At 31.0% G+C, this 12,530-nt stretch overlaps 1 protein-coding gene across 1 annotated transcript in view; it reads left to right on the forward strand.

Moving 5' to 3' along the window:
• The first annotated feature begins 2,921 nt into the window (after positions 1–2,921).
• The window catches only part of LOC132725371 (uncharacterized), a 42,404-nt gene continuing 32,795 nt past the window's right edge, over positions 2,922–12,530 (forward strand). The window contains exon 1 of the mRNA XM_060710475.1: positions 2,922–3,195. The gene's annotated coding sequence lies outside the window, so the exon portion shown is untranslated. The remainder of the gene's footprint in view (positions 3,196–12,530) is intronic.

Raw genomic sequence — 12,530 nt, forward strand, 5'->3', positions numbered from 1 at the left:
GTGGTGGCCTTTCCTAAAAAGTTGCGTTTTAATAAGATATTGAAATGATATTACAGGCGCAAAAAGTCACACAAGTTGAAATTTAGGAAGTAGGATTAAATATATTTATCTATATCTATATATCTATCTATCTATATATCTATCTATATATATATATATATATATATATATATATATAATATATATATATATATATATATATATATATATATATATATATATATATATATATTATATATATATATATAGATAAATATATTTAATCCTACTTCCTAAATTTCAACTTGTATATATATATATATATATCTTATTATAATACATTGTCAAGCATTTTGCACGTCTTTCTAAAATAGGTAGCATGATTATACAACTTCTCTAACAATACTTTTATTGGAAAGTAGAAAATTTAGCTTGCTTACAAAAACCCATTATGCATATATACATTGCTTTGTCGAAGAAACGTTGTCTGATATCTTCATATTGGGGACATTTCAAAAGAACATGAACTTCATTTTCTACTTCAGTATAACACAATAGACATATTCTATCATTGACTGCTAGTCTTTCATAACGACCAGGTTCTAGTCTAATTGGAGCGACTCCACAACGAAATTTTGCAAGCGCCGATCTATGCTTATATGGAAGCAGTACTTTAATATAGTTCTCAGTTTCAAAATGGAATTTGAAATTCCTGTATGTTCTCAATTTATTGCGTCCAGACCCATGAAAACTGTATAACCCATGTAAAGATTCAATCCAATTATCTAGATACTGGTTAAATAGTTTACTTGCAATTTCTCTAATAGTGCCTGCTCATATAAATGTACATTTTTTACATCTACAGTGATATTTTTAAACAACTCATTAACTGTCAAGTGCCAGATTTTACAATACATACCAGATAAATGTTTACAATGATTATACACCATTTTAATAATTCTTCTGTCAAACATTTTTGAAAAACTACAACACAGGTTCACTACACATTTAAGTTGTCTAGAGAAAGTTAGCTCCCAGCCTATGTCAGCTGCAACAGCAAGGTTAGGTGTACATTTACCAGTTCCCATGGAAAAAAAACGCATGGCCCTGTTTTGTATTGCATCTATACAACTGAACTGTCTAGTGCACCAGATGCCTGCACCATATGCAATGACTGGCCAAACAAGGCTGTCGAATAATTTTGTGTAAACATAAAATGGCATACCTACTATTGCCTTGAATTTTTGCAATAAGTAATCCAAAGGCCCTTCCTGCTGCTTGTGACACAACCATAGCCTAAAAATACATTTAGGGTCAAACCAAGATAGTATACTTTTGAGTGTATTGAAGTACCTCATCTTTGCATTTAAATACAAACTTAGATTTCTGCATAGACATTGTCCTAAAGTGTGCAACATTACTTTTAATCATATTGATCAGCATGTGATTATTTTGACACCATTCACATAGGCAAACTAACATCAATAAAAATTATTGTAAATTATGTTCATTCTTTGCAAGAATAACTATATCATCTGCATATAACAATATTGATACACATCAGCCATTTTCAATTAAGATACCAAGCACTAATGCATTTAATTCTGTTTTACAGATAGATATTCATGTAACCGAAATTGTTATACTGCAATACTAAATGTTTAGTGCGCCACCATGGCAATAAATATCTTGTATCACCACTTACATACCGAACATTTACAAACGAAAATGCAAGTAAGAACGCGCATGATTAGGAACGGACTTAAATACACTTGTTTGTCATTAAAAAGACCGGTGGGGGGCATCTCAACATTATGAATTCCCGATTTCATCTTTGTTAATTCACTATTTCATCCTTGTAAATTCACGGTTTCAACTTCATTATTGCACGATTTCAACTTTGCGAATTCACGATTTCAACTTCACGAATTCACGATTTCAACTTCACGAATTCACTATTTCAACTTCACGAATTTACGATTTCAACTTCACGTATTCAACTTCGCGACTACTTCACGAATTACGGGTAATGCCATGTAATGCAATAAGATAATTGTTCTCAGTTAATTGTCGTCTGCTACTTAATTTTTCGTCCTCATGTAGTTTAAAATAACGTTCATCAATTAAAATATTTTTACGGACCGGTAACACATTTGTTAAGAAATATGACACGAAAATTGTTATTTTTATAAATCTGTTCACCAACCTTCTATAGCGTAAATGCTACTTAGCTAAATTCAAATTTGACCAATATTTAAATTACGACAGCAAAGGGTTTTTATTTGTTTGGGTCGTCAGACCAAACAAATAATGGTAGCGAAATTTCAGAGTCTGATGCTGTTAATTGCAAATGCCGAAAGTAGGCCGCTTTTTTGAAGCGGTTACTTCCCTTTATATGTACATTAACGCCGAAAAAATTCAGGGCAGATCACTGCGTAAGGATGGTAAAATGACAGGCGCATTAATTTTTAAGCAAAATAATTCCCGAATGGTCGAAGATTTCTAATATTGTTTTATCCTTTATAGATATACATGCTTATAATAAGCTCCATGATTATTAACATCTGTGTTAAACAACAGTAAGCGCAGAAATAATAAGGGTTACAAACCCTAATTTAGAATAATTTGGTTTTCTTCAGACCTTTTACATATAAATTCCACCGTGGCCGAGGGGTCTGGAGTTCAAATCTAGGAAGGCAACTCTTTTTTTTTCAAATTGTTTAAATCAAATAAACATTGAATTGAATATCAGTGTTGCAATTAGTCTTAAAGCCAATTAACTACAATTAAAGCGCTGGAAAGCACTGGTGGCACTATACAAAAACAAATTGGTTTATAATCTCACAACCTCCACCTTTCTGACATTCTGAGACCCAAACAAATTCAGCGCCTTCTGTGCTTTGATTGTTGTTGCTGTTATTACTATTATAATTTATTTTTTGGAGGTATTTGGCTTGTTGGATTTTTAATCGGCTTGCAATCAAATTGGATAAATGTATTTAAATAAGTGGAAATTAGATAACTGATAAACAAAACATGCAAAAGGCTATGTTCCTTTAAAGGAAATATATTGAATTTTAAATTTGAATACTGAAACTAAACAAGATCTTACGAGGTGATATTGAAATCCGGCTTGATTATGTTTACTTTGTTGCGTTTTAAAATGTTTATCATTTAAATACTTTGGGAAGTAGAGGGCTGAAGTTAACAATAGCGGTAAGTGATATTTTGTACATTTTTGGTGAAAAACTAAATAGCATACTAAATTGTTTTGTAAAAGTGGACAAGAATTTTCTTCCAAATTTATACGAGTGACACATATTTTAGAAATTCAAAGAAGGCATAAAAGGACTGCAATGACGTTTTATGACAAGGAAATATTTTTTTTCTAGATTTATATAACAATAACATGTGAAAAATTTTGGATCATTCTTTCGCTCCGTATGCCTAGAATAATCATTTTCATTTACACATAATACTTAAAAAATGAAAATCGTTTAAACGATTTTGATGCTTCACACCTCCAGATTAGCCAAAAATTTTCAAGAAAATCAATAGTGAGAAAAATGAACTAAAATTTTAAGAAAGGTAAAAACATTTAAGATCCAAATAATATTGTTCATGTTATGTGCTGGTTCAGACTGATTTTGCAGTATTTTATCATCACATTTCTACTGCGTTACTTAGGCAGTAACGGCTGTTTTTGCACATGATGACGAGTTTTTGGTAGTTTTCTTGGATTGTAAGTGCCGAATGCTATATGTAAATTAGTTTATTCGTTCATCTCACAATATTTTACTTTTATTTACATTTCCAAATTTTCATGAAAATAAGCATGAATTTGGAGTCAAAATCGGGATTGGAATAGCAGTAGGTATCGATTTCTAATTTTATTTGGGCAAACTTAAGTTAACAACTTTCAAATTTGTCCGTTTCAGGTGCTCCAGGTGATTTATGTAGATTTTCAAATGTTATGCTTTAAAGGCATTTTGGGACTCAGGTAGAGCTCCTTTTATGAGGAAGTCGAGTATGTAATCCTTTTATGACGTAGTCGATAATGTAGAGCTCATTTCATGAAGTAGTCGATTATGTATAGCTCCTTTTATGACGTAGTCGGGTATGTAGAGCTCATTGTATGAGAAAATCGATTTTGTAGAGCTCCTTTTATGACGAAGTCGAATATTGTACGTAAATTTTTGGTAAAAGAGGGAGGGAGAGATTGAGAAATTGAACTCATTTAACTGCGTTCTTTTAAGCTTTAACAGATTAACAGAATTTATTGTTATACTCGTGAGGTCCTTGGAAATCATTGACTTCAGCACATTAGATGTTGAAGATTGATTATCGCTAAAGTCAGTGCTAAGGGGCTAGAGTGATGCTGCGCCTTTCCAAATTTCCCATGAACAGACTCAGTCAAACCAAGTCTGCAAGCATCATGTAATTTTATTGTTTTCATTGGTTCCGATGGAGCTACCTCATTTCCTTATATATTTTTGTCGTTTATATTTTATTGGTTTTGTTTCATTTTGCTTCCTTGATGTAAAGTGAGACATTTTTAATTTTCCTAAAAACAAATATATATTTGTCTGTATTATATTTAAAATCATTATAAAAAGACATGTGATGTCGCTTGATAGGAAATTATATATAATTCATTTCTTCCGCGTCGCAAATGATTTGACTTATTTTAAGAATCTAAAAAACGATTAAGTGATGTCGTTGTTATAAAAAGAAACAGTTCTTAATTCATTTTCATTGAAATATATTCAATAAAACATATATGCTCCGACTATGAAATACTTCGGGATTTTATTATGTATTTAAGTTGTCTACAGTTATATTAAAGAGCTCTTTATTGCATTACTTTGTTATGTATAAATATTGTAATCTATTCATATAATATTCAGTTTTTTTGCATACTGTTAATTCACTTAATTTTGTAGGCATGAAATTTCGTGGTTTTGTCACAAAGAATATTTTCTTAAATCCGTTAACTGTTTATTTTTTTTAAAGGCACATTATGCGTCAGAAATGCTATCATTTTTATTTCTCAACATTTTTAATATTTGGTGTCTTGTTACAAGTTCCACAAAAATACTTATTTGCCATATAAATTCTTTTGCTTTGCTGGCAATTGGTATAATTATAATGAATTAGTATTTTGTATGGAAGTCAAAATACCATTTGTTTACATTTTGCTACCTTTACGAAACATTACTGCACATTCAGCCCTACTTTCTTCAGCTGTTAATTATTTTACATGTTCTAAATCCATTTTTAAAACATTATTTAACATGTGTGTAACATTTCTAAAGAATTTAATAAAAAAGGATTTCTGAGGCATGATGTGCCTTTAAAAAAGCAGAATGTAAATAATGTAGTGAAAAATAATCTTACAGCAGACGAAATGAAATTTCATTGTGGATTGACCTATCCACAAAGAGAACGGAAATCTGTGCCGCACGAATAATAATGACTTTAATAATTTGAAATATCGCATTACTTTGTAATGAAATCTGCTTGCTTACTTGAACTACGCATCTTATGATTAAGTTTTCAGCTTTTTATCTAATCATTTTGCATCGCACATAACATGTAAATTAAAACTTGAATTTTGAATCTTTTTACTTTCTAAAAATCAAAGTACATTTTTCTCTCAAGTTTGATTTTTCTGAAATAATTCTGCTCATCCGGAGGCATGTAGCTTTAAAGAATAGCAAAATTGTCAAACACATGTACAAATAATTTGCTGTAGAATAATTTAGTTGGGTTTCTTAATCACATTGACATTTTCAATGTCACATGGTACCTTTCAAGCTTAAATATTGGTTGTTTTACTCAGGTACTCTCCCTGTATTATGTTAGTCACGTGTATAACCATTTGTGTCGGACAATCACTATGATAGCTTCCCCCCAAAACACTCAGGTTATTATATATTATTGAGTCCAATACTAAATTCTATTGTATGGGTATATAGCTGTGAAATCTTTATTGGACGAAGCACTAGCCTTATATGTTAATGTCCTTTTTACTTATATTTTGACAGTTTGTTACTTCAGATACAATAAGGACTTACAAGTGTTTGACTTGAAAATAGAAATTGGGCTATATGGTGTGTATCATATACATTTGATATAGATATTTTGGACTCTAAAATTAAAACGGGACTATATAGGGTGTATGCATTCGATATTTATGTTTTTGTTTTACTCTGGAAATGCAATGGTGGGATACTACGTCATTGCGCACCTGCTGAATGCTCCCACTCGGACCGTTTTTTGTAGAAAATCCGTCGACTCGAAAATAAAATACAATTTTATTACAAGTGAAATATTTATTCGCCGGCAGTAGAATTTACACAACTTGTGAAATACGTATGTATACAGTATAAAAAGTAAGGAAGGGCCATATCTTATGCAGGATAAAAAGGAAGATACCGTATTTTCTTCGAACTGCAATATTAATATTAAAGTCTATTTAAACGCTATATTTGATATTCAATCAGTCACTTTCATCAGGTTCACAACGAGCGAAAGGAAGATAGATGTCTCAGCTAATGTATAAACATTATGCAAATAAATGAAGATTAAATCATCTTAATGATTTAAAGAAATCAACCAAAACAAATTTAGTTTTCATAACATACGTCTACAAATTGCAGATTCAATTTAAACGCTACATTTAATATTTTTACTTTCATTTCCTCTCGTATTGTTCTCTGTGAGGGAAAGGGAAATCTCTGAACATGTATATAGTATAGAAATTATGCAAATAATTTGATATTAAATCATCATAATCATTATTTTGGGGAAAAAGTATCAATCATTGATGAAAAATACGTCTACAAACTGCAAAATTATTATAAATTTCAATTAAAATACTATATTTTATAATTTATAAGTCACTTTCGCATTTTTCAGTGTGAGTGAAAGGAAGATCGCTGAACTTGAATATAAAACTCATGCAAATAAATGGGCTATAAATCATCATAATGATTATTTTTGACAATGAATATTATCAATTTCTGATAATATACGTCTACAACTGCAATATTAGCATACATACCAATTTAAAAGTGTCTTGTTGTTGTTTTTTTTTTATATCTTATAAATCACTTTCGTATTTTTCAATGTGAGCGGAAGGACTTGTGTAAAGAAATTATGCAAATAAATGGCGATTAAATCAATATTATAATTATTTTTGCTAATAAATATAATAGGTTTCTAATATTATCCATCTGCAAACTGCAATTTTATTGTAAAATTCTAATAAAACACTATAATTCATATTTTTAATTTTTATTTATTTATTTATTTATTTTTATTTTTTTTTTAGTGTTGACTTTGTAGTTTCGCTTCACCAGAAGAGTGAAGTAGTTTCGTAGTTTCGTTTTCTTAGTTTTGCTTTTTTTTCGCAATGAACACACGCTCTTATGAAATGAAAACAATCAGCCCAATAGATAAACGATTCAAAGGTGGCCTTACATAGGATTTTGAAATGATATCAAAGACGCTAAAAGTCACACATGTTGAAATTGAGGAAGTAGGATTAAATATATATCCGTCTGATTCATAGGCTGGATAAACATTTTGAATATGATAAATTCAACTTCAGCCATGCATTTCATCTCAGTGATTTTAAATCAAGTCTAATGTAAATGTAAAAACCGATAGCCCGGTCTTAAATGTGCGCTTGTATGTACCTTGTAATGTTAACGTGCTAATTATATACAGTCATAATTACAATGGTTACACCCTAAATAATTTCATTAAGTAATACGGATACTTGATTAAAAGTTAAATTTATCACTGTTCATTTTTTAAGTAGACCGAGGTCATTAAGTATAAAGATTAAAGACCGTTGATTAACATGTGACATAACTGATAAATGCTAATGGTTCGGCTCTGGGTATCCGACGATGGGGTATGTTATGAAATAAGAATCAGCTGAGTATAAAATTGATGTCGCCATTTCCATGGTCAGTATACTTGTTCTTTGTAGATGACCGACTTTTGTTTTTGTTTGTTTTTGAGTTTTACGTCACATCGACACAGTACAGGTCATAGATGGCCGACTTAAAATTAAAATACTGTAAAGATCAATAGTTAAAATATTATTTTTTTGGAATACATGTAAATTTATTTAGAAATTACAAATTTAAAATTCATACTTCAAATATGGTGACTAGATAAGGACAATCGCTAATACGTCTATCTGGAGGAAATTATCAAGTTTGAACCAGGTAACTGCGTACCCACTTTTTCCTTAAAACTTGGGTCTTTGACTACCTGTTCCCTCCCCCGCATGAATTTATTTCTGTAGATTTTTTGGCAAATCGTTTCGTTTAGAAAATAAAACGCATATTTGTGAGGCTTGTTTGAAATTGCCCATTTGACTTTCCTTTGATTGAAACTAAAATTATGGCGATCTTTTGAATTTGAAATTTCACGGAAAAAGTGCTGGAAAGTTTATGTAATTCGGAGAGATGATATTTGATGGATGATTAATGTTAAGAATCTTATTCTTTTACATTCTGTTGTATCTGTAATTAAACGGAAAATCTCGATTCGAGAGAAAATTATACAAGTTGATTTAAAGTTTCAGAGGCGGAGGGATTTGTTTTCAAGAGTTATTTCTTTGTACAGTAATATATCTTTTTACAAAAATCTCCATCGAAAAGAAGATTAGTTTGTAATTTTGACAGTTTTATATGTTATATGATTAAATTAATAGAGCAACCTTCTACTGCCTTTTGATATTAATGTTATCAGGCTCGGCTAATATTGGCAGAAATGGCTCGGCAATCCTCGCCCCTTCCAGCCCATAGCAGCCTCATATCAAAAGACACTAGCATTTTATTCTCTGCTACATTAAAAATGGACAATAGTGATTCAGTTTAAATAAAAAAACGAAAATAGACGTTTCAGTTTGTTTTCCTAATCGGACATATTCTATCTCGAAAATGATCTTTTCTCCATAATTTAGCTAGTCTCGTATATCGCAAGGTGAAGTAAATATGAAAATTGTAAATTATGCCGTGTCGATGTTTACTTGTGCAGCGCCAACAGATTTATAACTTTTATTAAATTAATGTAAAATGTGTTAGTGTTTGAAAATATAAAGACATATTTTGATAAATACAGTGGGCATTTTTGTAAATTTGTATTCAATTGAGTTTCATTCTAAGCTTTTCTTAAAAATGAGGAGTTAAACTCCACCCAATCCCATCCCCGTATCATAAATAAAGCGTTAAACCATGATTTTGTGTTCCACTTATCGTCTCTCTTCAAAGAGACACAGAGTAAAAAGTATATGCCCATCGAATGTCATTTCAAATATAAAATATAAGGGTTAATAAAAGTATTCAATAAAAGTAATGGATTTTTTTAAGTCAATAAAGAATAGACTAGATTAAAGTCGTTACATTGCGTTGGTCGCGACAAAAATGCTGCCAAAACTAAGACAGCGTTTTGTAAAAGTATTAACTGTAAACTAGCACATTTTATTTTAAATTTAAGATTTAACTTCAAATTGTTGTCATGATTTTCGATTGAGAGCCATGCAGAAATTGCTGACAAGTCACAATTGAAATAACCGATTTTTCAAACTTTTTGTATATGCTTTGATTGAAAACATATATTTAGTCTCATTCATTTCATTAACACACAAAATAATATCTTTTTTTTCAAATTACATGTTTATTATTGAATTTTATATTTTGTTTTAAATGTTATTCTGAAACAATCATCTTTTTCGTGCCTTTTTATGACAATCTTGGTCACAGAACTATAAAGACATCTTTTGTGTTTTTGTTAAAAGCTCTTTTAAATATTTTTTTACCTTTTACCTAAAACAAACTCGGAATTGTCTATGAATTTCTACTACATTTCTATGTAGCTTTTGCCCTACGCAGATTGGGCATGCGCAAGAAAATACTACTTCCGGTCGATTTTTTTATAGTCGTTAAAATGTCTATAATGAAAGAAATATGACTGTCTATCTGTAACATTCTTGTATGGAAAACAACTTGAATAGTTTGAAGAAAAATAAATTAACAGGTCCTTGGTGCTGTAACGGATTTTTACACTTTAGCTCATATTGTCTTTATTAATTTATTGACGATGAACGCGTCTTTAATACAGTTTAAGTGGATATTTTTGCTTTACAAAAAATTTGCGAATGTCAAAAAGTGGACTTTTTGCGTGCGGAAATATTTGCGAATATATTATTTCTTGAATTGAATACTGTTTTTGTGAGCAGGTACTTGTTAAAAATATGTCGTTATTGTAATCGTTCTATTCATTGTTTGCAATATACATTGTTAGTTTGATCACACATTTCTTTGTCATATTTTGAAACATTCTCTTGTTATATGAATAATCGTTTGTCTTATAAGCACATATATTATTTCAGTAAAACATTTGTGATTTGTTTAGACCAAACTTAAACAAACAAGCAATGAGAAAAAAGAATCTCAGAACCTGAACAGTCAAACTTATTCATGTAAGATGTTGTATGAAAACGTTTTAAAATGATAGAAGAAAGTTTGCCTAAAAAGAAATAATTTTTGCGTGATCAATTATTTGCAAATAATTTCAATTCGCAAAAATCACAAATATTTCCACGTCGCAAAATTGACCATTTTTACAGTAATTCATTGACCGATGTACACTGAAATACATTGATAAATATGCAAGTCTAAGGAGCACCCAATTTCAGTGATATTTCTTGTTACTAAGTTTAAAAACATTTAAACATTTTTAAGCATTTAGTTTTTTAAAAGATTAGATGTAATAATATCTTGAAATACAAAAACATATTTTATTATTTTTAAGATATGTTTATTCATTTTAGTGTTAGGCTGGCGAGCAAAGGCTTATTACTTTCAGTTTCATCTTTTTTGTTCTTGTTTTTTCTTCTTTTTTTTAATTTGACTAAAAATAATTGGGACTTTTTCTTAGATATGGGCCTTGGTATTTGGCATATTACTGCGCACTGCTTGAACTCGAGTGGTTCTTGACCGGTTTTTGTTTCATTTGATATTTAAAGAAAGGAACGCATATTAAAATTACAAACATAGTAGATAGAATATTAAATTGATAAACTTTGAATCGATTAGATTTTTTGAATATTAAAGTCCTCTTACATTTGACTCAAACAATTTGAGACTATTTTGTATAGATATGACACTTAAGCATATTACTGCGCACTGCATGAACTCGAGTGGTTCTTGACAGGTTTTTGTTACATTTGAAATTTAAAGAAAGTAACGCATATTAAAATTGCAAACACGGTAGATTGAAAACTGATACTATGAAATTTAACAGGCTCGGCACGAAAATAAAAAAGAATAATTTTGCTTAACCTGGCCTGATAATTTTTTCTGCACACATATTAGACACTAACATGGTACTCTCTATTTGTATCATAGTTTGGGGACCTTTTTGTTGAATATGTGTCAGAGCTAAATCGTAAACATAAACTTGCCCAATGCTTTAACTGGGGTGCAGGTATTAGTAAGCCGCACACTCCAGAGCATACCAATTGATTGGCAATTTTTTCTGGGGTTTACTTAAACCCCTGTCACACTGGGCTGCGAATGTGAGCGACACAGTTGCGAACGGCATTCGCGGGATAGTTACAAAAATGTTTCGAAAGCTCTTAATTTCGTCGCATGAGTCGCAGGTCTTCGTTTTATTGTCGATTGAATTTTCAACACGTTGAAAAAAAATCGTGCAACTAAATTTCTCTCAATGTATTCACAAACTCATGGCATATATCGCGAACCCATCACAAACCGTTCTCTCTGTGGTTTCTATGAATTTAGCCAGCAGATAATATAAATTTGGACACTTTAGGTCCCTTAAGAATGCCTTAAATAAAGACCTGTCCCGTATGAGCCATAGTTTGACAAGCTAAATCCATTTTTTTTCTTTACAACCCAATATGAGACATATTCTTTAGAATATGGTCGGGACTTGGTCCCAAACTTACAAACATAGTCATATGTGCCAACCTCGAGTCCGTCCGAAAAAATATGATCATTTATTTTGGCAGCAATGCATTATTTTTCTTCATGATTAATATAATAGTTTCATTGGCCTCCCTTGCATCAAAATAGTAAACATCACATTCCTCAATTTTTCATCAAGTCTCGGGTTACTGTACGTTTAAATGTTCATTGACTTAATTATTTTAAATTTCACGAAGTTCAATAATCGTCACTTTGTACTTAAAGATAAGTCAAGGGAATGACTGGTGACCGGGTTGTGTACCCGACAGCCCCACACAGAAATAACGGAGCCAGTCTCAGAGTATGCCGCACTCACAAAACACTCCAGCATCATAGTCAGCACCATAGATGCCAACATTAGCATATACAAACTTCAACCAAGCCTCTTTGTAGTCGTAGTAGGCGCTTTTTAACCTCGGCGGAGCTTGTACCTTCACATATTTGCAATCAATTCTGTAAAAGCAGTGAAGGAAGCTCCATTGCTCTAAAAAACCCTCCGCCACCTACTTCAACTCCTCTTCTGTGTTTTTTTTGTCT

This window comes from Ruditapes philippinarum, unplaced genomic scaffold (assembly GCF_026571515.1).
Source record: "Ruditapes philippinarum isolate M1 unplaced genomic scaffold, ASM2657151v2 ctg77_1_1_1_1, whole genome shotgun sequence".
Taxonomy (NCBI): Eukaryota; Metazoa; Mollusca; class Bivalvia; order Venerida; family Veneridae; genus Ruditapes; species Ruditapes philippinarum.